The 24,000-nt window shown below is 53.0% G+C and overlaps 1 protein-coding gene across 3 annotated transcripts in view; it reads left to right on the top strand.

Moving 5' to 3' along the window:
* Positions 1 to 24,000, top strand: part of COL27A1 (collagen type XXVII alpha 1 chain) — a 2,221,286-nt gene that overhangs the window by 580,116 nt on the left and 1,617,170 nt on the right. The gene's annotated exons all lie outside the window — the stretch shown is intronic.

Here is a 24,000-nt window from a genome sequence, read left to right as displayed (position 1 = left end):
GGGCGCGAGGACAGGGGGAGGGGTATATAGGCGTCCCCCACCATCTTGTCGTCCTCTTCGCGCGCCGGACACGCCGTCGAGTGGTCGCACGAGAACGAGGGTCGTTCGTCGTGGCACGTTGACTCAGCAGTGTGGGCAGTATTTGCGGGTCCATTTGGCCGTTGTCGTTGTAGTTTCATCTCCATCGGAGGTGTCACACTGGCCGAGGCCTCTCTGGTGCCTGTGCTGTGCCCGCCCTCCCGAGCCCCTGCAGGAGTCTCTGCGAGCAGGTGAGTTGGCAAATACCCCCCACACTTTTCCCCAAGGCACGCTCAATTGCAGTGTGGCAACTGCGTGGGGGAAGATCTTGCTGCTGTGGTACGTCGCAGCACCAGCTGGGGGGGCCCAGGCCTGCTTGCACCTGGAATCGGGATGCCAGGTTACGGGCGCACGAGACAACGCTACCTGCCCCCATCCGCGCGGTAGTGGCAGCATCGAATTAGCTGAAGCTGGCCCCACGCTGGCATTTAGCGCACTGGGCCCTGCCCCTGGGAGGTGGGTTGCGGTGTGTCAGGGACCGCGGCGGGCACGACCAGGCCGATCCTGGCCCGTTAGTCAGCGTGAGCTGGGTCTAAACAGCGGGGGAATATCAAGAACCAATCAGCCCGAATCACTGCTCACTCCCAGTTGAGACTGTTTGAATGGGTAGAGTTAAGGGGATGTTGGCTTCGACACAATAAGGAGAATGCGCAAAATGCAAAGAGCCTTGCGGCACTGAATCTGATCATGCGTCACCGGAGCTTTAAGTGGAAGCTTTTCAATATTATACACAAGCCATAGTTACTGCTTATTTAGCTTATGCAACTAACGACCATTGACGAAGCCAATAGTGCTGACTTGTTGTAGGTATGATGTTACGTGTATCATATATCTAAAAGCAATGACAGAAACAGCAAAATACAAGTCGGCCAGCACACTATGCTAAGCACAGAATTGAGCTTTGGGCCAATAGGGTTGCGCCACTATCGTGATCCGCACGGCCCCGCCGCCTCCAACCCCATAACGAGCGTGTCGCTGCCCAATGGCGGAAAGGGCCGCCCCTGGCCATCACGGGCCTCCGCCAGGTGCTGGTCGGGGAGGTGACCGGCACCTGCCGATTAAGTAATTGTCGCAGGGAGGCCACCTTTGGTCACAGGCATGGGAGAATATTCAGGGGTAATCACAGGCAGTAGGAGACCGAGCTAGCTGACTAGGTTTAGCCAGTGTAAGTCTGGTGACCGGGTATAGGGGGGATGGGTCTATACAAGAGCGGGGGCAGGACTGCCATGAGGGGCCGGGCTCAAAGCCGCAGTCCTTGGACCGCATTGACATGAGGTGAAGCACCACTTAAGCCGCATCCAGGGTTAAGATGAAAGTAGAGCAGTTACTTGCCCCAACCTGCTTAGTAACATATATGAACATGCGATGCTGATTGGTTGCGCCCCGGTGTACATGCAAGGTTCGTCAATGAGTTTGTCCCCACAGTTGCACTTCGAGATCGAACGTCCTGCCTCCAGCAACCGGAAGTGACACGTCACACCCGCACCCCCGGAGGATCCCGGTATCACAGCCCGTACGGTGCGCCCTGTCTAGTTCATGGCTGAGGTACAGTTATTCGGGGTGGTTTGTCGTGCCCTCTCGTCTGGGTTGAGGGTCAAGGGTATTAAAAGGGGACTACTGACCAGGGTCTGACGATCTCCTTTCATCAGGAAGGGGTCACGGTGGCTTTCATGCTGCACAAGGTACCTAAATGATAATTAACAGCCACGGTGGCACATGGGTTAATGTGTCTGTGGTCCACTGCAAATGGCATGTGTGCCTATCAAGGGGCTGCTTAGACCGTCGCAACAAACAATATGAGCAGGGAGGAGTGAGGTGGCGCGGGCCCACGGGCTATCCGAGCGCAATGTTTGGCGATGTCACACGCTGTCTTTGTTCCGCAGGCACGGGATAGCGGATGCCAGAGAGCAACAGGGCATTCACAAGGGTGGGAAGATATTGAGGAAAAATCAGCGGGAATTGTTAAATTATCTGGGTACTTGCGTTGCTCAGGCACAGGGTGGCGCAGAACAGGCAACGTCACATGATGTATGTGGGTGGGGCATGTGCTGTTAGGAACACGCTTAGGCGGTCGGATCATTGGTCGCAGCGCCCTTATTGGATGTACTGGGAGCATTTTGTCTACGAACATGTGTTCACTTGCCAACTGCTATTCACGTGTCATTTGTATGTTTTCCCTCATGCGGATGTAATTTAACTGGGGCACTTGCATTTCTCAGGTACGGGATAGCGCAGAACATGCAGCGTCACAGGATATGTACGGTGGTTCGCGGACACGCTTTGGCTGCCGGATTATATGGGTGCAGCGTCCTTGCTAGGTGGAACAGCCCTAGTTGCTGCATAAGGGCGATAAAGCGTTCTGTTCATAGCCATTTGTTGTCACAGGATTATACCACTAGGTGTTTGGGCAAAAGATTGAATTTTAATAGCACACAGGTTAGGTGTTTGATGTCACCGCGGACTGGCAGCTGTAAACTCCCGAGTATCGCTTCAGGCCTACCGGTGTTCGTTCTGCATGTAATAACAGTGTATGAGCGACAGGCAGTCTTTTTCAGCCTACATTATTCACAGGGTGCACTCAAGGTTCATGTAGGGGCCGTTAAGGTGGGGTCTTTACAGTGGTGCCTTTGCGAGTGACCTGAGCAGCGGATTGGTTGGTTGTGGTGCCTTTCCTTGAAGTTGGGATGCTCGGTACAAACTTCGGCTTATCCCGTTGGCGCCTGGGGGGCGCTGTGGGGGCCGTGCGCTGGTGCAATTGGTTTTGTTTAATTGCATTGAGTGAAGACTTCGCTGCTTGGCCGACAAGGGTTTATGTAACATGTGCACATCGCTCAAGGCGCCTCTAGGCCCGGTAATGCGCACAAAGGCAGCCTTAAACCTTGGTGGTCTTAGAGTTTCTCGTTGGTCTAATGGGGGTTATTACTGATATCGATATGTCTCCCTCATCTTCACTGTTTGATTTTGCTCACAAGAAAGTGTCAGTCATAGTCCTTTAAATGTCACTCATAGTTGCACTGAAATGATAAACATGTCACACATTGCAGGCTGAAACCTTGACAGCCATGGATGGGGGCGGCTAGCTCTTGGTTGGCTAGGCAACTGTGCTATTATTGTGGCTTATTTATCTGATGCAAATAGAAGCGTTGACTAAGCCAATAGATGGGCTTGTTGTAGGAGTAGTGCTCCTTTTGTAGTAAATAGATTACATATTGGAGCATTGCTCCAGCCTCATATCCAAATACATTGGCTAACCTTTTGGCACACTGGGATACCTTAGCAAAGTCGGTATGGAATACATATGCTGGGTGAGGGACGCCAGCATGGCGACAGAGCACCCGTTAGTGCAGATGACGGATGGGTCTGTAGGCTATCACCCAATTGGTGTCGCGAGTGACCACTAAGTTGGTCATCGTTTCTCTGCCCCCTCCCCCCCAGTACAAGTTAATGTCAGGGGGCCAAGGTGGGGCACTCCAGAGAGGTCCACCTTCTCTTTAGTTTTGCTGGTTTCGAAGTAGGCATGAACTGTACTTCTCCCCCAGTGGGCTTTAAACTGTAGAGGGGTATTCTAGGATGTGGCATGGCTGTGTCCGGCTGTTCTTCGGTTTGCTTATATGGATTATGGGGGTTATTAGTTTGTGGCCGATTTTCGGGCAAGTGGCCCCATTGGCTTGTTCCGGCATGATGCGGAGGTTTCATGCTGTCCTTAATTGGCATTTATGCTTTAGACCTCTATTCCATTCCACAAGTCCTCGTAGTGCCCTCACTAAGTGGGACGATATTGAGAAGTTGGATACATGGCATCTAGTATTGGGACGATCGCCGAACCTCACGTGCGCCTTACAAATCCGGGTTCAGCATCATAGGATTAGTGGCGAAATCCTGGCATATGGTATTTTGTTGACCACATTGGCAGAATGGGTTGATATGTCGCCTATACCGTTAAGGAGGACATCTGCATAGCAACAGGTGGATAGCGCATTGGGTGCTTGTGGCACATTTGATAATGGTGCAGGATAGTTATGGTTTACTCTAGGAAACGGGGATTTTATGCCCAGGTTCTGCCTTCCTTTGCCGTCGGTTACCAGCCCATTGGTGGGACAGTACAATTTTACACTTACTCTGGGCAATTACAACGAAAAGAGAGGTGCTGCGAAGGCAACGCCTCGGCCCCTGATGGACTATGTTTAATTTTAGTTGTGTGGGAATGGGGCTCGCAAGCTTGTCTCCTCTTGCTATGTCTGGTCGATGCAGCTAAAAAGTGCTCTCTGCAAACAAGGGCAGGCCAAAGGCCGCTTCAGTTATGACATATTCACCCGCGCTTTAGCCAGGGCAGCAGGCGGTTGTGGTAGTTTTCGTCCAACAAGGGTGCTGCGGTACAAAAAAGTTTGGTAAACACTGCGTTAGAGCCAAATGGCGACAGGGGATTAGAGACCATTTGACATTCCCAACATTCAGGAAACGGCCGGTATTTGCACAAAATGTTCAACTTAGGTTCACACAGACTGGTCTGCCCCCTGGGTTATCCTTCCTGGGCTAGAACCAGAGACTGGAAGGGGCATCTTCTGTGACCGGTGTCCCAAATACGTTGATAGTCAACGCTGGAGAGATGTGCCTTGAAGGGCATGATTACTCCTTGGGTTGAACCCAAAATTTTGGGGTCAAACTAGGTGGAGTATTACGTCTACAGTTCTTAGGAATCATCCAGCATTCCTTCAACCCAAACAAGGGCAGGTAGCGATGCACAGTATCAGGGAGTGGGTAACAGACACCTGTTATTCAACGACAGCATGCCCCGGGGCCCGCACGCTTCACAAAACACAGAGCTGCAACCAGAAAGGTGCCAAGTGTATCAAGGAGTGGGTAACGTACACCTGTTATTCAACGACCGCATGCCCCGGGGGCCCGCACGCTTCACAAAACACAGAGCTGCAACCAGAAAGGTGCCAAGTGTATCAAGGAGTGGGTAACATACACCTGTTATTCAACGACCGCATGCCCCGATGGCACGCACGCTTCACAAAACACAGAGCTGCAACCAGAAAGGTGCCAAGTGTATCAAGGAGTGGGTAACGTACACCTGTTATTCAACGACCGCATGCCCCGATGGCACGCACGCTTCACAAAACACAGAGCTGCAACCAGAAAGGTGCCAAGTGTATCAAGGAGTGGGTAACGTACACCTGTTATTCAACGACCGCATGCCCCGGGGGCCCGCACGCTTCACAAAACACAGAGCTGCAACCAGAAAGGTGCCAAGTGTATCAAGGAGTGGGTAACGTACACCTGTTATTCAACGACAGCATGCCCCGATGGCACGCACGCTTCACAAAACACAGAGCTGCAACCAGAAAGGTGCCAAGTGTATCAAGGAGTGGGTAACGTACACCTGTTATTCAACGACAGCATGCCCCGATGGCACGCACGCTTCACAAAACACAGAGCTGCAACCAGAAAGGTGCCAAGTGTATCAAGGAGTGGGTAACGTACACCTGTTATTCAACGATCGCATGCCCCGATGGCACGCACGCTTCACAAAACACAGAGCTGCAACCAGAAAGGTGCCAAGTGTATCGAGGAGTGGGAAACGTACACCTGTTATTCAACGACCGCATGCCCCGGGGGCCCGCACGCTTCACAAAACACAGAGCTGCAACCAGAAAGGTGCCAAGTGTATCAAGGAGTGGGTAACGTACACCTGTTATTCAACGACCGCATGCCCCGGGGGCCCGCACGCTTCACAAAACACAGAGCTGCAACCAGAAAGGTGCCAAGTGTATCAAGGAGTGGGTAACATACACCTGTTATTCAACGACCGCATGCCCCGATGGCACGCACGCTTCACAAAACACAGAGCTGCAACCAGAAAGGTGCCAAGTGTATCAAGGAGTGGGTAACATACACCGGTTATTCAGCGACAGCATGCCCCGATGGCACGCACGCTTCACAAAACACAGAGCTGCAACCAGAAAGGTGCCAAGTGTATCAAGGAGTGGGTAACATACACCTGTTATTCAACGACAGCATGCCCCGATGGCACGCACGCTTCACAAAACACAGAGCTGCAACCAGAAAGGTGCCAAGTGTATCAAGGAGTGGGTAACGTACACCTGTTATTCAACGACAGCATGCCCCGATGGCACGCACGCTTCACAAAACACAGAGCTGCAACCAGAAAGGTGCCAAGTGTATCAAGGAGTGGGTAACGTACACCTGTTATTCAACGACCGCATGCCCCGATGGCACGCACGCTTCACAAAACACAGAGCTGCAACCAGAAAGGTGCCAAGTGTATCAAGGAGTGGGTAACGTACACCTGTTATTCAACGACCGCATGCCCCGGGGGCCCGCACGCTTCACAAAACACAGAGCTGCAACCAGAAAGGTGCCAAGTGTATCAAGGAGTGGGTAACGTACACCTGTTATTCAACGACAGCATGCCCCGATGGCACGCACGCTTCACAAAACACAGAGCTGCAACCAGAAAGGTGCCAAGTGTATCAAGGAGTGGGTAACGTACACCTGTTATTCAACGACAGCATGCCCCGATGGCACGCACGCTTCACAAAACACAGAGCTGCAACCAGAAAGGTGCCAAGTGTATCAAGGAGTGGGTAACGTACACCTGTTATTCAACGACCGCATGCCCCGATGGCACGCACGCTTCACAAAACACAGAGCTGCAACCAGAAAGGTGCCAAGTGTATCAAGGAGTGGGTAACGTACACCTGTTATTCAACGACCGCATGCCCCGGGGGCCCGCACGCTTCACAAAACACAGAGCTGCAACCAGAAAGGTGCCAAGTGTATCAAGGAGTGGGTAACGTACACCTGTTATTCAACGACAGCATGCCCCGGGGCCCGCACGCTTCACAAAACACAGAGCTGCAACCAGAAAGGTGCCAAGTGTATCAAGGAGTGGGTAACATACACCTGTTATTCAACGACAGCATGCCCCGGGGGCATGCACTCTTCACAAAACACAGAGCTGCAACCAGAAAGGTGCCAAGTGTATCAAGGAGTGGGTAACGTACACCTGTTATTCAACGACCGCATGCCCCGAGGCCCGCACGCTTCACAAAACACAGAGCTGCAACCAGAAAGGTGCCAAGTGTATCAAGGAGTGGGTAACGTACACCTGTTATTCAACGACAGCATGCCCCGGGGCCCGCACGCTTCACAAAACACAGAGCTGCAACCAGAAAGGTGCCAAGTGTATCAAGGAGTGGGTAACATACACCTGTTATTCAACGACAGCATGCCCCGATGGCACGCACGCTTCACAAAACACAGAGCTGCAACCAGAAAGGTGCCAAGTGTATCAAGGAGTGGGTAACGTACACCTGTTATTCAACGACAGCATGCCCCGATGGCACGCACGCTTCACAAAACACAGAGCTGCAACCAGAAAGGTGCCAAGTGTATCAAGGAGTGGGTAACGTACACCTGTTATTCAACGACCGCATGCCCCGATGGCACGCACGCTTCACAAAACACAGAGCTGCAACCAGAAAGGTGCCAAGTGTATCAAGGAGTGGGTAACGTACACCTGTTATTCAACGACCGCATGCCCCGGGGGCCCGCACGCTTCACAAAACACAGGGCTGCAACCAGAAAGGTGCCAAGTGTATCAAGGAGTGGGTAACGTACACCTGTTATTCAACGACAGCATGCCCCGATGGCACGCACGCTTCACAAAACACAGAGCTGCAACCAGAAAGGTGCCAAGTGTATCAAGGAGTGGGTAACGTACACCTGTTATTCAACGACAGCATGCCCCGATGGCACGCACGCTTCACAAAACACAGAGCTGCAACCAGAAAGGTGCCAAGTGTATCAAGGAGTGGGTAACGTACACCTGTTATTCAACGACCGCATGCCCCGATGGCACGCACGCTTCACAAAACACAGAGCTGCAACCAGAAAGGTGCCAAGTGTATCAAGGAGTGGGTAACGTACACCTGTTATTCAACGACCGCATGCCCCGGGGGCCCGCACGCTTCACAAAACACAGAGCTGCAACCAGAAAGGTGCCAAGTGTATCAAGGAGTGGGTAACATACACCTGTTATTCAACGACCGCATGCCCCGATGGCACGCACGCTTCACAAAACACAGAGCTGCAACCAGAAAGGTGCCAAGTGTATCAAGGAGTGGGTAACATACACCGGTTATTCAGCGACAGCATGCCCCGATGGCACGCACGCTTCACAAAACACAGAGCTGCAACCAGAAAGGTGCCAAGTGTATCAAGGAGTGGGTAACATACACCTGTTATTCAACGACAGCATGCCCCGATGGCACGCACGCTTCACAAAACACAGAGCTGCAACCAGAAAGGTGCCAAGTGTATCAAGGAGTGGGTAACGTACACCTGTTATTCAACGACAGCATGCCCCGATGGCACGCACGCTTCACAAAACACAGAGCTGCAACCAGAAAGGTGCCAAGTGTATCAAGGAGTGGGTAACGTACACCTGTTATTCAACGACCGCATGCCCCGATGGCACGCACGCTTCACAAAACACAGAGCTGCAACCAGAAAGGTGCCAAGTGTATCAAGGAGTGGGTAACGTACACCTGTTATTCAACGACCGCATGCCCCGGGGGCCCGCACGCTTCACAAAACACAGAGCTGCAACCAGAAAGGTGCCAAGTGTATCAAGGAGTGGGTAACGTACACCTGTTATTCAACGACAGCATGCCCCGATGGCACGCACGCTTCACAAAACACAGAGCTGCAACCAGAAAGGTGCCAAGTGTATCAAGGAGTGGGTAACGTACACCTGTTATTCAACGACAGCATGCCCCGATGGCACGCACGCTTCACAAAACACAGAGCTGCAACCAGAAAGGTGCCAAGTGTATCAAGGAGTGGGTAACGTACACCTGTTATTCAACGACCGCATGCCCCGATGGCACGCACGCTTCACAAAACACAGAGCTGCAACCAGAAAGGTGCCAAGTGTATCAAGGAGTGGGTAACGTACACCTGTTATTCAACGACCGCATGCCCCGGGGGCCCGCACGCTTCACAAAACACAGAGCTGCAACCAGAAAGGTGCCAAGTGTATCAAGGAGTGGGTAACATACACCTGTTATTCAACGACCGCATGCCCCGATGGCACGCACGCTTCACAAAACACAGAGCTGCAACCAGAAAGGTGCCAAGTGTATCAAGGAGTGGGTAACATACACCGGTTATTTAGCGACAGCATGCCCCGATGGCACGCACGCTTCACAAAACACAGAGCTGCAACCAGAAAGGTGCCAAGTGTATCAAGGAGTGGGTAACATACACCTGTTATTCAACGACAGCATGCCCCGATGGCACGCACGCTTCACAAAACACAGAGCTGCAACCAGAAAGGTGCCAAGTGTATCAAGGAGTGGGTAACATACACCGGTTATTCAGCGACAGCATGCCCCAGGGGCATGCACTCTTCACAAAACACAGAGCTGCAACCAGAAAGGTGCCAAGTGTATCAAGGAGTGGGTAACATACACCTGTTATTCAACGACAGCATGCCCCGATGGCACGCACGCTTCACAAAACACAGAGCTGCAACCAGAAAGGTGCCAAGTGTATCAAGGAGTGGGTAACATACACCTGTTATTCAACGACAGCATGCCCCGATGGCACGCACGCTTCACAAAACACAGAGCTGCAACCAGAAAGGTGCCAAGTGTATCAAGGAGTGGGTAACATACACCTGTTATTCAACGACAGAATGCCCCGATGGCACGCACGCTTCACAAAACACAGAGCTGCAACCAGAAAGGTGCCAAGTGTATCAAGGAGTGGGTAACATACACCTGTTATTCAACGACAGCATGCCCCGATGGCACGCACGCTTCACAAAACACAGAGCTGCAACCAGAAAGGTGCCAAGTGTATCAAGGAGTGGGTAACGTACACCTGTTATTCAACGACAGCATGCCCCGGGGCCCGCACGCTTCACAAAACACAGAGCTGCAACCAGAAAGGTGCCAAGTGTATCAAGGAGTGGGTAACATACACCTGTTATTCAACGACAGCATGCCCCGGGGGCATGCACTCTTCACAAAACACAGAGCTGCAACCAGAAAGGTGCCAAGTGTATCAAGGAGTGGGTAACGTACACCTGTTATTCAACGACCGCATGCCCCGAGGCCCGCACGCTTCACAAAACACAGAGCTGCAACCAGAAAGGTGCCAAGTGTATCAAGGAGTGGGTAACGTACACCTGTTATTCAACGACCGCATGCCCCGATGGCACGCACGCTTCACAAAACACAGAGCTGCAACCAGAAAGGTGCCAAGTGTATCAAGGAGTGGGTAACGTACACCTGTTATTCAACGACCGCATGCCCCGGGGGCCCGCACGCTTCACAAAACACAGAGCTGCAACCAGAAAGGTGCCAAGTGTATCAAGGAGTGGGTAACGTACACCTGTTATTCAACGACAGCATGCCCCGATGGCACGCACGCTTCACAAAACACAGAGCTGCAACCAGAAAGGTGCCAAGTGTATCAAGGAGTGGGTAACGTACACCTGTTATTCAACGACAGCATGCCCCGATGGCACGCACGCTTCACAAAACACAGAGCTGCAACCAGAAAGGTGCCAAGTGTATCAAGGAGTGGGTAACGTACACCTGTTATTCAACGACCGCATGCCCCGATGGCACGCACGCTTCACAAAACACAGAGCTGCAACCAGAAAGGTGCCAAGTGTATCAAGGAGTGGGTAACGTACACCTGTTATTCAACGACCGCATGCCCCGGGGGCCCGCACGCTTCACAAAACACAGAGCTGCAACCAGAAAGGTGCCAAGTGTATCAAGGAGTGGGTAACGTACACCTGTTATTCAACGACCGCATGCCCCGGGGGCCCGCACGCTTCACAAAACACAGAGCTGCAACCAGAAAGGTGCCAAGTGTATCAAGGAGTGGGTAACATACACCTGTTATTCAACGACCGCATGCCCCGATGGCACGCACGCTTCACAAAACACAGAGCTGCAACCAGAAAGGTGCCAAGTGTATCAAGGAGTGGGTAACATACACCGGTTATTCAGCGACAGCATGCCCCGATGGCACGCACGCTTCACAAAACACAGAGCTGCAACCAGAAAGGTGCCAAGTGTATCAAGGAGTGGGTAACATACACCTGTTATTCAACGACAGCATGCCCCGATGGCACGCACGCTTCACAAAACACAGAGCTGCAACCAGAAAGGTGCCAAGTGTATCAAGGAGTGGGTAACGTACACCTGTTATTCAACGACAGCATGCCCCGATGGCACGCACGCTTCACAAAACACAGAGCTGCAACCAGAAAGGTGCCAAGTGTATCAAGGAGTGGGTAAAGTACACCTGTTATTCAACGACCGCATGCCCCGATGGCACGCACGCTTCACAAAACACAGAGCTGCAACCAGAAAGGTGCCAAGTGTATCAAGGAGTGGGTAACGTACACCTGTTATTCAACGACCGCATGCCCCGGGGGCCCGCACGCTTCACAAAACACAGAGCTGCAACCAGAAAGGTGCCAAGTGTATCAAGGAGTGGGTAACGTACACCTGTTATTCAACGACAGCATGCCCCGATGGCACGCACGCTTCACAAAACACAGAGCTGCAACCAGAAAGGTGCCAAGTGTATCAAGGAGTGGGTAACGTACACCTGTTATTCAACGACAGCATGCCCCGATGGCACGCACGCTTCACAAAACACAGAGCTGCAACCAGAAAGGTGCCAAGTGTATCAAGGAGTGGGTAACGTACACCTGTTATTCAACGACCGCATGCCCCGATGGCACGCACGCTTCACAAAACACAGAGCTGCAACCAGAAAGGTGCCAAGTGTATCAAGGAGTGGGTAACGTACACCTGTTATTCAACGACCGCATGCCCCGGGGGCCCGCACGCTTCACAAAACACAGAGCTGCAACCAGAAAGGTGCCAAGTGTATCAAGGAGTGGGTAACGTACACCTGTTATTCAACGACCGCATGCCCCGGGGGCCCGCACGCTTCACAAAACACAGAGCTGCAACCAGAAAGGTGCCAAGTGTATCAAGGAGTGGGTAACATACACCTGTTATTCAACGACCGCATGCCCCGATGGCACGCACGCTTCACAAAACACAGAGCTGCAACCAGAAAGGTGCCAAGTGTATCAAGGAGTGGGTAACATACACCGGTTATTCAGCGACAGCATGCCCCGATGGCACGCACGCTTCACAAAACACAGAGCTGCAACCAGAAAGGTGCCAAGTGTATCAAGGAGTGGGTAACATACACCTGTTATTCAACGACAGCATGCCCCGATGGCACGCACGCTTCACAAAACACAGAGCTGCAACCAGAAAGGTGCCAAGTGTATCAAGGAGTGGGTAACATACACCGGTTATTCAGCGACAGCATGCCCCAGGGGCATGCACTCTTCACAAAACACAGAGCTGCAACCAGAAAGGTGCCAAGTGTATCAAGGAGTGGGTAACATACACCTGTTATTCAACGACAGCATGCCCCGATGGCACGCACGCTTCACAAAACACAGAGCTGCAACCAGAAAGGTGCCAAGTGTATCAAGGAGTGGGTAACATACACCTGTTATTCAACGACAGCATGCCCCGATGGCACGCACGCTTCACAAAACACAGAGCTGCAACCAGAAAGGTGCCAAGTGTATCAAGGAGTGGGTAACATACACCTGTTATTCAACGACAGCATGCCCCGATGGCACGCACGCTTCACAAAACACAGAGCTGCAACCAGAAAGGTGCCAAGTGTATCAAGGAGTGGGTAACATACACCTGTTATTCAACGACAGCATGCCCCGATGGCACGCACGCTTCACAAAACACAGAGCTGCAACCAGAAAGGTGCCAAGTGTATCAAGGAGTGGGTAACATACACCGGTTATTCAGCGACAGCATGCCCCGATGGCACGCACGCTTCACAAAACACAGAGCTGCAACCAGAAAGGTGCCAAGTGTATCAAGGAGTGGGTAACATACACCGGTTATTCAGCGACAGCATGCCCCAGGGGCATGCACTCTTCACAAAACACAGAGCTGCAACCAGAAAGGTGCCAAGTGTATCAAGGAGTGGGTAACATACACCGGTTATTCAGCGACAGCATGCCCCGATGGCACGCACGCTTCACAAAACACAGAGCTGCAACCAGAAAGGTGCCAAGTGTATCAAGGAGTGGGTAACATACACCGGTTATTCAACGACAGCATGCCCCGATGGCACGCACGCTTCACAAAACACAGAGCTGCAACCAGAAAGGTGCCAAGTGTATCAAGGAGTGGGTAACATACACCTGTTATTCAACGACCGCATGCCCCGATGGCACGCACGCTTCACAAAACACAGAGCTGCAACCAGAAAGGTGCCAAGTGTATCAAGGAGTGGGTAACATACACCTGTTATTCAACGACAGCATGCCCCGATGGCACGCACGCTTCACAAAACACAGAGCTGCAACCAGAAAGGTGCCAAGTGTATCAAGGAGTGGGTAACGTACACCTGTTATTCAACGACAGCATGCCCCGGGGCCCGCACGCTTCACAAAACACAGAGCTGCAACCAGAAAGGTGCCAAGTGTATCAAGGAGTGGGTAACATACACCTGTTATTCAACGACAGCATGCCCCGGGGGCATGCACTCTTCACAAAACACAGAGCTGCAACCAGAAAGGTGCCAAGTGTATCAAGGAGTGGGTAACGTACACCTGTTATTCAACGACCGCATGCCCCGAGGCCCGCACGCTTCACAAAACACAGAGCTGCAACCAGAAAGGTGCCAAGTGTATCAAGGAGTGGGTAACGTACACCTGTTATTCAACGACAGCATGCCCCGGGGCCCGCACGCTTCACAAAACACAGAGCTGCAACCAGAAAGGTGCCAAGTGTATCAAGGAGTGAGTAACATACACCTGTTATTCAACGACAGCATGCCCCGATGGCACGCACGCTTCACAAAACACAGAGCTGCAACCAGAAAGGTGCCAAGTGTATCAAGGAGTGGGTAACGTACACCTGTTATTCAACGACAGCATGCCCCGATGGCACGCACGCTTCACAAAACACAGAGCTGCAACCAGAAAGGTGCCAAGTGTATCAAGGAGTGGGTAACGTACACCTGTTATTCAACGACCGCATGCCCCGATGGCACGCACGCTTCACAAAACACAGAGCTGCAACCAGAAAGGTGCCAAGTGTATCAAGGAGTGGGTAACGTACACCTGTTATTCAACGACCGCATGCCCCGGGGGCCCGCACGCTTCACAAAACACAGAGCTGCAACCAGAAAGGTGCCAAGTGTATCAAGGAGTGGGTAACGTACACCTGTTATTCAACGACAGCATGCCCCGATGGCACGCACGCTTCACAAAACACAGAGCTGCAACCAGAAAGGTGCCAAGTGTATCAAGGAGTGGGTAACGTACACCTGTTATTCAACGACAGCATGCCCCGATGGCACGCACGCTTCACAAAACACAGAGCTGCAACCAGAAAGGTGCCAAGTGTATCAAGGAGTGGGTAACGTACACCTGTTATTCAACGACCGCATGCCCCGATGGCACGCACGCTTCACAAAACACAGAGCTGCAACCAGAAAGGTGCCAAGTGTATCAAGGAGTGGGTAACGTACACCTGTTATTCAACGACCGCATGCCCCGGGGGCCCGCACGCTTCACAAAACACAGAGCTGCAACCAGAAAGGTGCCAAGTGTATCAAGGAGTGGGTAACGTACACCTGTTATTCAACGACCGCATGCCCCGGGGGCCCGCACGCTTCACAAAACACAGAGCTGCAACCAGAAAGGTGCCAAGTGTATCAAGGAGTGGGTAACATACACCTGTTATTCAACGACCGCATGCCCCGATGGCACGCACGCTTCACAAAACACAGAGCTGCAACCAGAAAGGTGCCAAGTGTATCAAGGAGTGGGTAACATACACCGGTTATTCAGCGACAGCATGCCCCGATGGCACGCACGCTTCACAAAACACAGAGCTGCAACCAGAAAGGTGCCAAGTGTATCAAGGAGTGGGTAACATACACCTGTTATTCAACGACAGCATGCCCCGATGGCACGCACGCTTCACAAAACACAGAGCTGCAACCAGAAAGGTGCCAAGTGTATCAAGGAGTGGGTAACGTACACCTGTTATTCAACGACAGCATGCCCCGATGGCACGCACGCTTCACAAAACACAGAGCTGCAACCAGAAAGGTGCCAAGTGTATCAAGGAGTGGGTAAAGTACACCTGTTATTCAACGACCGCATGCCCCGATGGCACGCACGCTTCACAAAACACAGAGCTGCAACCAGAAAGGTGCCAAGTGTATCAAGGAGTGGGTAACGTACACCTGTTATTCAACGACCGCATGCCCCGGGGGCCCGCACGCTTCACAAAACACAGAGCTGCAACCAGAAAGGTGCCAAGTGTATCAAGGAGTGGGTAACGTACACCTGTTATTCAACGACAGCATGCCCCGATGGCACGCACGCTTCACAAAACACAGAGCTGCAACCAGAAAGGTGCCAAGTGTATCAAGGAGTGGGTAACGTACACCTGTTATTCAACGACAGCATGCCCCGATGGCACGCACGCTTCACAAAACACAGAGCTGCAACCAGAAAGGTGCCAAGTGTATCAAGGAGTGGGTAACGTACACCTGTTATTCAACGACCGCATGCCCCGATGGCACGCACGCTTCACAAAACACAGAGCTGCAACCAGAAAGGTGCCAAGTGTATCAAGGAGTGGGTAACGTACACCTGTTATTCAACGACCGCATGCCCCGGGGGCCCGCACGCTTCACAAAACACAGAGCTGCAACCAGAAAGGTGCCAAGTGTATCAAGGAGTGGGTAACGTACACCTGTTATTCAACGACCGCATGCCCCGGGGGCCCGCACGCTTCACAAAACACAGAGCTGCAACCAGAAAGGTGCCAAGTGTATCAAGGAGTGGGTAACATACACCTGTTATTCAACGACCGCATGCCCCGATGGCACGCACGCTTCACAAAACACAGAGCTGCAACCAGAAAGGTGCCAAGTGTATCAAGGAGTGGGTAACATACACCGGTTATTCAGCGACAGCATGCCCCGATGGCACGCACGCTTCACAAAACACAGAGCTGCAACCAGAAAGGTGCCAAGTGTATCAAGGAGTGGGTAACATACACCTGTTATTCAACGACAGCATGCCCCGATGGCACGCACGCTTCACAAAACACAGAGCTGCAACCAGAAAGGTGCCAAGTGTATCAAGGAGTGGGTAACATACACCGGTTATTCAGCGACAGCATGCCCCAGGGGCATGCACTCTTCACAAAACACAGAGCTGCAACCAGAAAGGTGCCAAGTGTATCAAGGAGTGGGTAACATACACCTGTTATTCAACGACAGCATGCCCCGATGGCACGCACGCTTCACAAAACACAGAGCTGCAACCAGAAAGGTGCCAAGTGTATCAAGGAGTGGGTAACATACACCTGTTATTCAACGACAGCATGCCCCGATGGCACGCACGCTTCACAAAACACAGAGCTGCAACCAGAAAGGTGCCAAGTGTATCAAGGAGTGGGTAACATACACCTGTTATTCAACGACAGCATGCCCCGATGGCACGCACGCTTCACAAAACACAGAGCTGCAACCAGAAAGGTGCCAAGTGTATCAAGGAGTGGGTAACATACACCTGTTATTCAACGACAGCATGCCCCGATGGCACGCACGCTTCACAAAACACAGAGCTGCAACCAGAAAGGTGCCAAGTGTATCAAGGAGTGGGTAACATACACCGGTTATTCAGCGACAGCATGCCCCGATGGCACGCACGCTTCACAAAACACAGAGCTGCAACCAGAAAGGTGCCAAGTGTATCAAGGAGTGGGTAACATACACCGGTTATTCAGCGACAGCATGCCCCAGGGGCATGCACTCTTCACAAAACACAGAGCTGCAACCAGAAAGGTGCCAAGTGTATCAAGGAGTGGGTAACATACACCGGTTATTCAGCGACAGCATGCCCCGATGGCACGCACGCTTCACAAAACACAGAGCTGCAACCAGAAAGGTGCCAAGTGTATCAAGGAGTGGGTAACATACACCGGTTATTCAACGACAGCATGCCCCGATGGCACGCACGCTTCACAAAACACAGAGCTGCAACCAGAAAGGTGCCAAGTGTATCAAGGAGTGGGTAACATACACCTGTTATTCAACGACCGCATGCCCCGATGGCACGCACGCTTCACAAAACACAGAGCTGCAACCAGAAAGGTGCCAAGTGTATCAAGGAGTGGGTAACATACACCTGTTATTCAACGACAGCATGCCCCGATGGCACGCACGCTTCACAAAACACAGAGCTGCAACCAGAAAGGTGCCAAGTGTATCAAGGAGTGGGTAACATACACCTGTTATTCAACGACCGCATGCCCCGATGGCACGCACGCTTCACAAAACACAGAGCTGCAACCAGAAAGGTGCCAAGTGTATCAAGGAGTGGGTAACATACACCGGTTATTCAGCGACAGCATGCCCCAGGGGCATGCACTCTTCACAAAACACAGAGCTGCAACCAGAAAGGTGCCAAGTGTATCAAGGAGTGGGTAACATACACCGGTTATTCAACGACAGCATGCCCCGATGGCACGCACGCTTCACAAAACACAGAGCTGCAACCAGAAAGGTGCCAAGTGTATCAAGGAGTGGGTAACATACACCTGTTATTCAACGACAGCATGCCCCGATGGCACGCACTCTTCACAAAACACAGAGCTGCAACCAGAAAGGTGCCAAGTGTATCAAGGAGTGGGTAACATACACCGGTTATTCAGCGACAGCATGCCCCAGGGGCATGCACTCTTCACAAAACACAGAGCTGCAACCAGAAAGGTGCCAAGTGGCACAAACCAGTGAATAGGTTTAATATATGTGTGTCTCTGGCCTTGCAGCCGGGTGGAGCCAATCTCCTTTAGAGGTACACACAGGTGAGAATTGGGTGCTTCTTAAGGTTCGTATGACCGATGCAGTTTGTGGTATGTCCCTGCGGGTCCACTGAAGGTGCACTGCAGCTGAACAGAGAACGGGGAATCTGGGAGTCCGACTCTTTTGCAAGTTTAAGCAGCCAGGGTCAGAGATGGGTAGCAAGTACTGGCATCTGTGATCCGATGGCAGTTAAGCAAGCGGGGTGTGCTGCATAAGTTGTCACTACACGAAAGGGTGAGGTATCGCCAATAGTGTGACAATACATATATGGTTCAAACCAGATTTGACACCAATAAGGTGTTGACAGTCAGAAGGGTGTGTGCAATGTCTGGTCAACAAGGCGGAGTAAATGCATCCCAGAACCAAGGGTAGGTGACCTCTGCTTCAGTTAAGCTCAAAAGCCCTGCACGGTCAGCTGTATTAACCACGCTGGGTGTGGACGCTGTCAACCAACTTAGCGTGCTGCTGTTCCAATAAACAGGAAAACAGGGTGTCGGGTACAAAAGGCGACTATGCAGTAAGAACATTTGGCACGTCCAGTGTTCAACAAAAATGTAAATTTAACGGAGCAGGTAATTTTCACTGCCGAGGCAGCTCAGGGTGGGCGGTGTGAACCCCCCGCCCCCCTATCTGGGAGTATCTTACGATAGGGGTAAAGTAGGACTCAGCAATCCTTGGTGTTAGGCATCACATGGCAGACCGTGCACGCTGTATTAAATCAGACAGATTCTCTTAGCGGGTATGCCTAGGGCAGGAGGTCAGTTTGCTCATTGTCACATACTTCTACTTACGAACATTCCTGTGCGTAATCATTTTGAAAGCTAAGAGACTGTTCAAATGTTAAGGACAACCCTTCTCGCCCTAATACCAATGTAGGCAGGCGGGTTATGGGCGTGGTCACCCAACAGGTGGGCTGCAGTCCCATAGATGTGGGACACAGGTGTTCAGGTACACACCGTGCAAGAAGGACGGCAGCTAGATGGGATCAGCAAATAGATGGGGCAGTGTGAGCCAGCGTGTCTGAAACCATCTCGCCCAGAGTTGGCGCGGGGCTGAGTCATGTGGCGCAGTGGAACATTCTCACATGGGGTGAATAGTTCTTGGCACAACTTCACAGGGCAAAGGGCCTTTTGTTTCTTCAGACAATAGCTGATCCAGGCTAACGTCATGGGCTATTGGGATATAGATGGGGTCATCTATAAACAGTAGGGAGGGTCTAGATTTGCAGGAGGCTCTAGACAGGAGAGGTTGCGGGTAAGACTATAGCGGTTTGGTGGGGGAATCTGGCAGCGACGGTGGCCACCTCCAGAGCTGTGGCGGAGTTACAGGGCGATCTGGAAGCAAAGGGGTTCAGAAGGGTACCTCTGCGCGGCACCGTAGGGGGTGCCAGAGCCAAAGCCCAGGAGCTGTTGTGGGCCTGAACAACCGGGGGTTTGCTCTGCTACGTTGCGCCCTGAAAGTGGCTTGAGTAATAAGGGACCATGTGTCACGTGATCCGGGAAGAGGATCACCAGAGTGGCAGCACAGATGGGGTTTGCCCCAGTGATGCTTGGCTCATCAGGCGGGCAGGTGGCCCAGATGGTTGCCTGCCCTTGGACCTCCCGTAAAATAACCCACCATATTACATAACTGTGTATGTAATAAACCTGCAGCAATTTTCCCCAACCAAGAAATGTGTTGTGTGTTTATTTACTAGCATGCATGTTACGATGGAGGGGTGTGGAAGGTCGCCAATGGTGGTGCTATGACCCCAATGGGGGGGGGGTGGGGGGGGCACAGGGCAGGCAGTGGCCACTGGGCGTCAATTGTAGTGGTGGAGGCCCGCCACTCATGCTCTGGTGCCCATCTTACTATCCGTGCCACGGGTACCCCTTTCCGCAGTTAGGGCGACAGTCACAGGCCTCAGGGTCGCGGCCTGGAGGCGCCGAGATCTGATGTGCGGCCCAGGCTTGTCTTTAAGAGAAGGAAAGTATTTTAATCACATCGCAGCACTGAATACTGCACAATGCAGTGATTGCGCACGTTTCTGTCTTTCAGTACAGCGCCCCTGTGGGCGCTGCACCGACCGCATCCTCTCTCCTCCACGATAATGGCCCGGGCTCTGGGGCCCCCTTCTGGTGAGGTGGGGAATAGTGTGAATCCGTCCTGCGCGCAGTACATCCGCTGCCCACGGTCCACGCTCAGTGTGTTGTAGTTTCACCTCCATCGGAGGTGTCCCTCTGGTGCCTGTGCTGTGCCCGCCCTCCCGAGCTCCTGCAGGGTCTCTGTGAGCAGGTAAGTCCTTCTGGATGGTCTGAGCCAGGCATGGGACCAGCCCCCCTGCCCAGACTGGGGCTCATTGGGTGCGGGTAGGGCCGGCTCTAGCGCTGGTGGCGCCCGAGGCCACATTGTTTGTTGGCACCGTCGCCGCCCCCTCCCCCCCGCCACGTCCACGGTTCCCTCACCACCACAATTTAACAGTGCCCAGGTCTCCTTAACCGCCCTCTCTCAGGTGCGTCGAGTGAGTTGCATAGCGCCACTCCTACCAGGGCAGGGAGTCAGAGCACTGTGCATCAGACACATTCCACAGAGACAAACAATCATACCTGTGTAAATCAGCCTATAGGAAATGTTACATAAGGCAGAGGCCTACAAGGTGTAGGAGTGACGTCATCCATACGGGAGGCAGGGTAGTTTAAGAGCGCTGGGTCTGGCGAAGCAGACACTCAGAGCTGAAAACAGAAGACCATAGTTGGGGTTTCTCTTTAATAAGAAGAATCAATTTCTACCCAAATGAATCCTTTTTACAACATTAACCTGCGCGCTAATCTATACTTTGCAGTTTCCATGCAGCGCTTCGATGACAGTTAATACCTCACTCTTCTATATTTGGATTTTACCTTACAAACTGCAAGTAACAAAAGGATGTCTCTCACACAAGCAGTAACCCACTGCCCTGTTCACATGATGTGCACTTTGTGATCTGCAACAGGCGCATTAACCCTCTGCGCTACTTTGAAATGAGTCAAAGCCTCAACTCGACGGAACTCTGATCTCTCTCCCAGAAGAACATTCGTCCCATGAGTTACCGGCCATTTATTTGTTGCCTGGAAATGACTGGAGGAACGGAACAGCAGCAGGTGCCTTACAGTCATAATAAACTTGCAACCCCCCCCCCCCCCCCCCCCCGCCCCACCGTAAGTCGGAAGAGTGTCTTCTGAATGCAGCCACCGCGCCCCACTCTCTGGGAGCCCCTCTTCATTGTTAGGGTGTCTTCTGAATGCAGCCAGAGCGCCCCACTCTCTGGGAGCCCCTCTTCATTGTCAGGGTGTCTTCTGAATGCAGCCAGCGCGCCCCACTCTCTCGGAGCCCCTCTTCATTGTTAGGGTGTCTTCTGAATGCAGCCAGTGCACCCCACTCTCTGGGAGCCCCTCTTCATTGTTGGGGTGTCTTCTGAATGCAGCCAGTGCACCTCACTCTCTGGGAGCCCCTCTTCATTGTCGGGGTGTCTTCTGAATGCAGCCACCACGCCCCACTCTCTGGGAGCCCCTCTTCATTGTTGGGGTGTCTTCTGAATGCAGCCAGTGCACCCCACTCTCTGGGAGCCCATCTTCATTGTCGGGGTGTCTTCTGAACGCAGGCAGTGCACCCCCACTCTCTGGGAGCTCCTCTTCATTGTCAGGGTGTCTTCTGAATGCAGCCAGTGCACCCCACTCTCTGGGAGCCCCTCTTCATTGTTGGGGTGTCTTCTGAACGCAGGCAGTGCACCCCCACTCTCTGGGAGCCCCTCTTCATTGTCAGGGTGTCTTCTGAATGCAGGCAGTGCACCCCACTCTCTGGGAGCCCCTCTTCATTGTTAGGGTGTCTTCTGAATACAGGCTGTGCGCCCCACTCTCTGGGAGCCCCTCTTCATTGTCAGGGTGTCTTCTGAATACAGGCAGTGCACCCCCACCCTCTGGGAGCCCCTCTTCATTGTCGGGGTGTCTTCTGAATGCAGGCAGTGCACCCCACTCTCTGGGAGCCCCTCTTCATTGTTAGGGTGTCTCCTGAATGCAGGCTGTGCCCCCCCACACACTATCTGGGAGCCTCTCTTCATTGTTGGGGTGTCTTCTGAACGCAGGCAGTGCACCCCCACTCTCGGGGAGCCCCTCTTCATTGTCGGGGTGTCTTCTGAATACAGGCTGTGCCCCCCACACTCTCTGGGAGCCCCTCTTCATTGTTGGGGTGTCTTCTGAATGCAGCCAGTGCACCCCACTCTCTGGGAGCCCATCTTCATTGTCGGGGTGTCTTCTGAACGCAGGCAGTGCACCCCCACTCTCTGGGAGCCCCTCTTCATTGTCAGGGTGTCTTCTGAATGCAGGCAGTGCACCCCACTCTCTGGGAGCCCCTCTTCATTGTTAGGGTGTCTTCTGAATACAGGCTGTGCACCCCACTCTCTGGGAGCCCCTCTTCATTGTCGGGGTGTCTTCTGAATACAGGCTGTGCACCCCACTCTCTGGGAGCCCCTCTTCATTGTCGGGGTGTCTTCTGAATGCAGGCAGTGCACCCCACTCTCTGGGAACCCCTCTTCATTGTTAGGGTGTCTCCTGAATGCAGGCTGTGCCCCCCACACACTATCTGGGAGCCTCTCTTCATTGTTGGGGTGTCTTCTGAACGCAGGCAGTGCACCCCCACTCTCGGGGAGCCCCTCTTCATTGTCGGGGTGTCTTCTGAATGCAGGCAGTGCACCCCCACTCTCTGGGAGCCCCTCTTCATTGTCGGGGTGTCTTCTGAATGCAGGCAGTGCACCCCACTCTCTGGGAGCCCCTCTTCATTGTCAGGGTGTCTCCTGAATGCAGGCTGTGCCCCCCCACACACTATCTGGGAGCCTCTCTTCATTGTTGGGGTGTCTTCTGAACGCAGGCAGTGCACCCCCACTCTCGGGGAGCCCCTCTTCATTGTCGGGGTGTCTTCTGAATGCAGGCAGTGCACCCCCACTCTCTGGGAGCCCCTCTTCATTGTCGGGGTGTCTTCTGAAAGCAGACTGTGCACCCCCACTCTCTGGGAGCCCCACTTCATTATCGGGGTGTCTTCTGAATGCAGGCAGTGCACCCCCATTTTATGGAAGCCCCTCTTCATTGTCAGGGTGTCTTCTGAATACAGGCTATGCACCCCACTCTCTGGGAGCCCCTCTTCATTGTCAGGGTGTCTTCTGAATGCAGGAAGTGTACCCCCACTCTCTGGGAGCCCCTCTTCATTGTCAGGGTGTCTTCTGAACGCAGACAGTGCACCCCACTCTCTGGGAGACCATCTTCATTGTCGGGGTGTCTTCTGAACGCAGGCAGTGCACCCCCACTCTCTGGGAGCCCCTCTTCATTGTTGGGGTGTCTCCTGAATTCATGCTGTGCCCCTCCACACTATCTGGGAGCCCCTCTTCATTGTCGCGGTGTCTTCTGAACGCAGGCAGTGCACCCCCACTCTCTGGGAGCCCCTCTTCATTGTTGGGGTGTCTTCTGAATACAGGCTGTGCACCCCACTCTCTGGGAGCCCCTCTTCATTGTCGGGGTGTCTTCTGACTGCAGGCAGTGCAGCCCCACTCTCTGGGAGCCCCTCTTCATTGTCAGGGTGTCTTCTGAACGCAGACAGTGCACCCCACTCTCTGGGAGACCCTCTTCATTGTCGGGGTGTCTTCTGAACGCAGGCAGTGCACCCCCACTCTCTGGGAGCCCCTCTTCATTGTTGGGGTGTCTCCTGAATTCATGCTGTGCCCCTCCACACTATCTGGGAGCCCCTCTTCATTGTCGCGGTGTCTTCTGAACGCAGGCAGTGCACCCTCACTCTCTGGGAGCCCCTCTTCATTGTTGGGGTGTCTTCTGAATACAGGCTGTGCACCCCACTCTCTGGGAGCCCCTCTTCATTGTCGGGGTGTCTTCTGAACGCAGGCAGTGCACCCCCACTCTC

This window comes from Triturus cristatus, chromosome 1_2 (genome assembly GCF_964204655.1).
Source record: "Triturus cristatus chromosome 1_2, aTriCri1.1, whole genome shotgun sequence".
Classification (NCBI taxonomy): Eukaryota; Metazoa; Chordata; class Amphibia; order Caudata; family Salamandridae; genus Triturus; species Triturus cristatus.
Note: the sequence above shows the minus strand (reverse complement) of the source record. Positions and strands in the feature narration are given on the sequence as shown.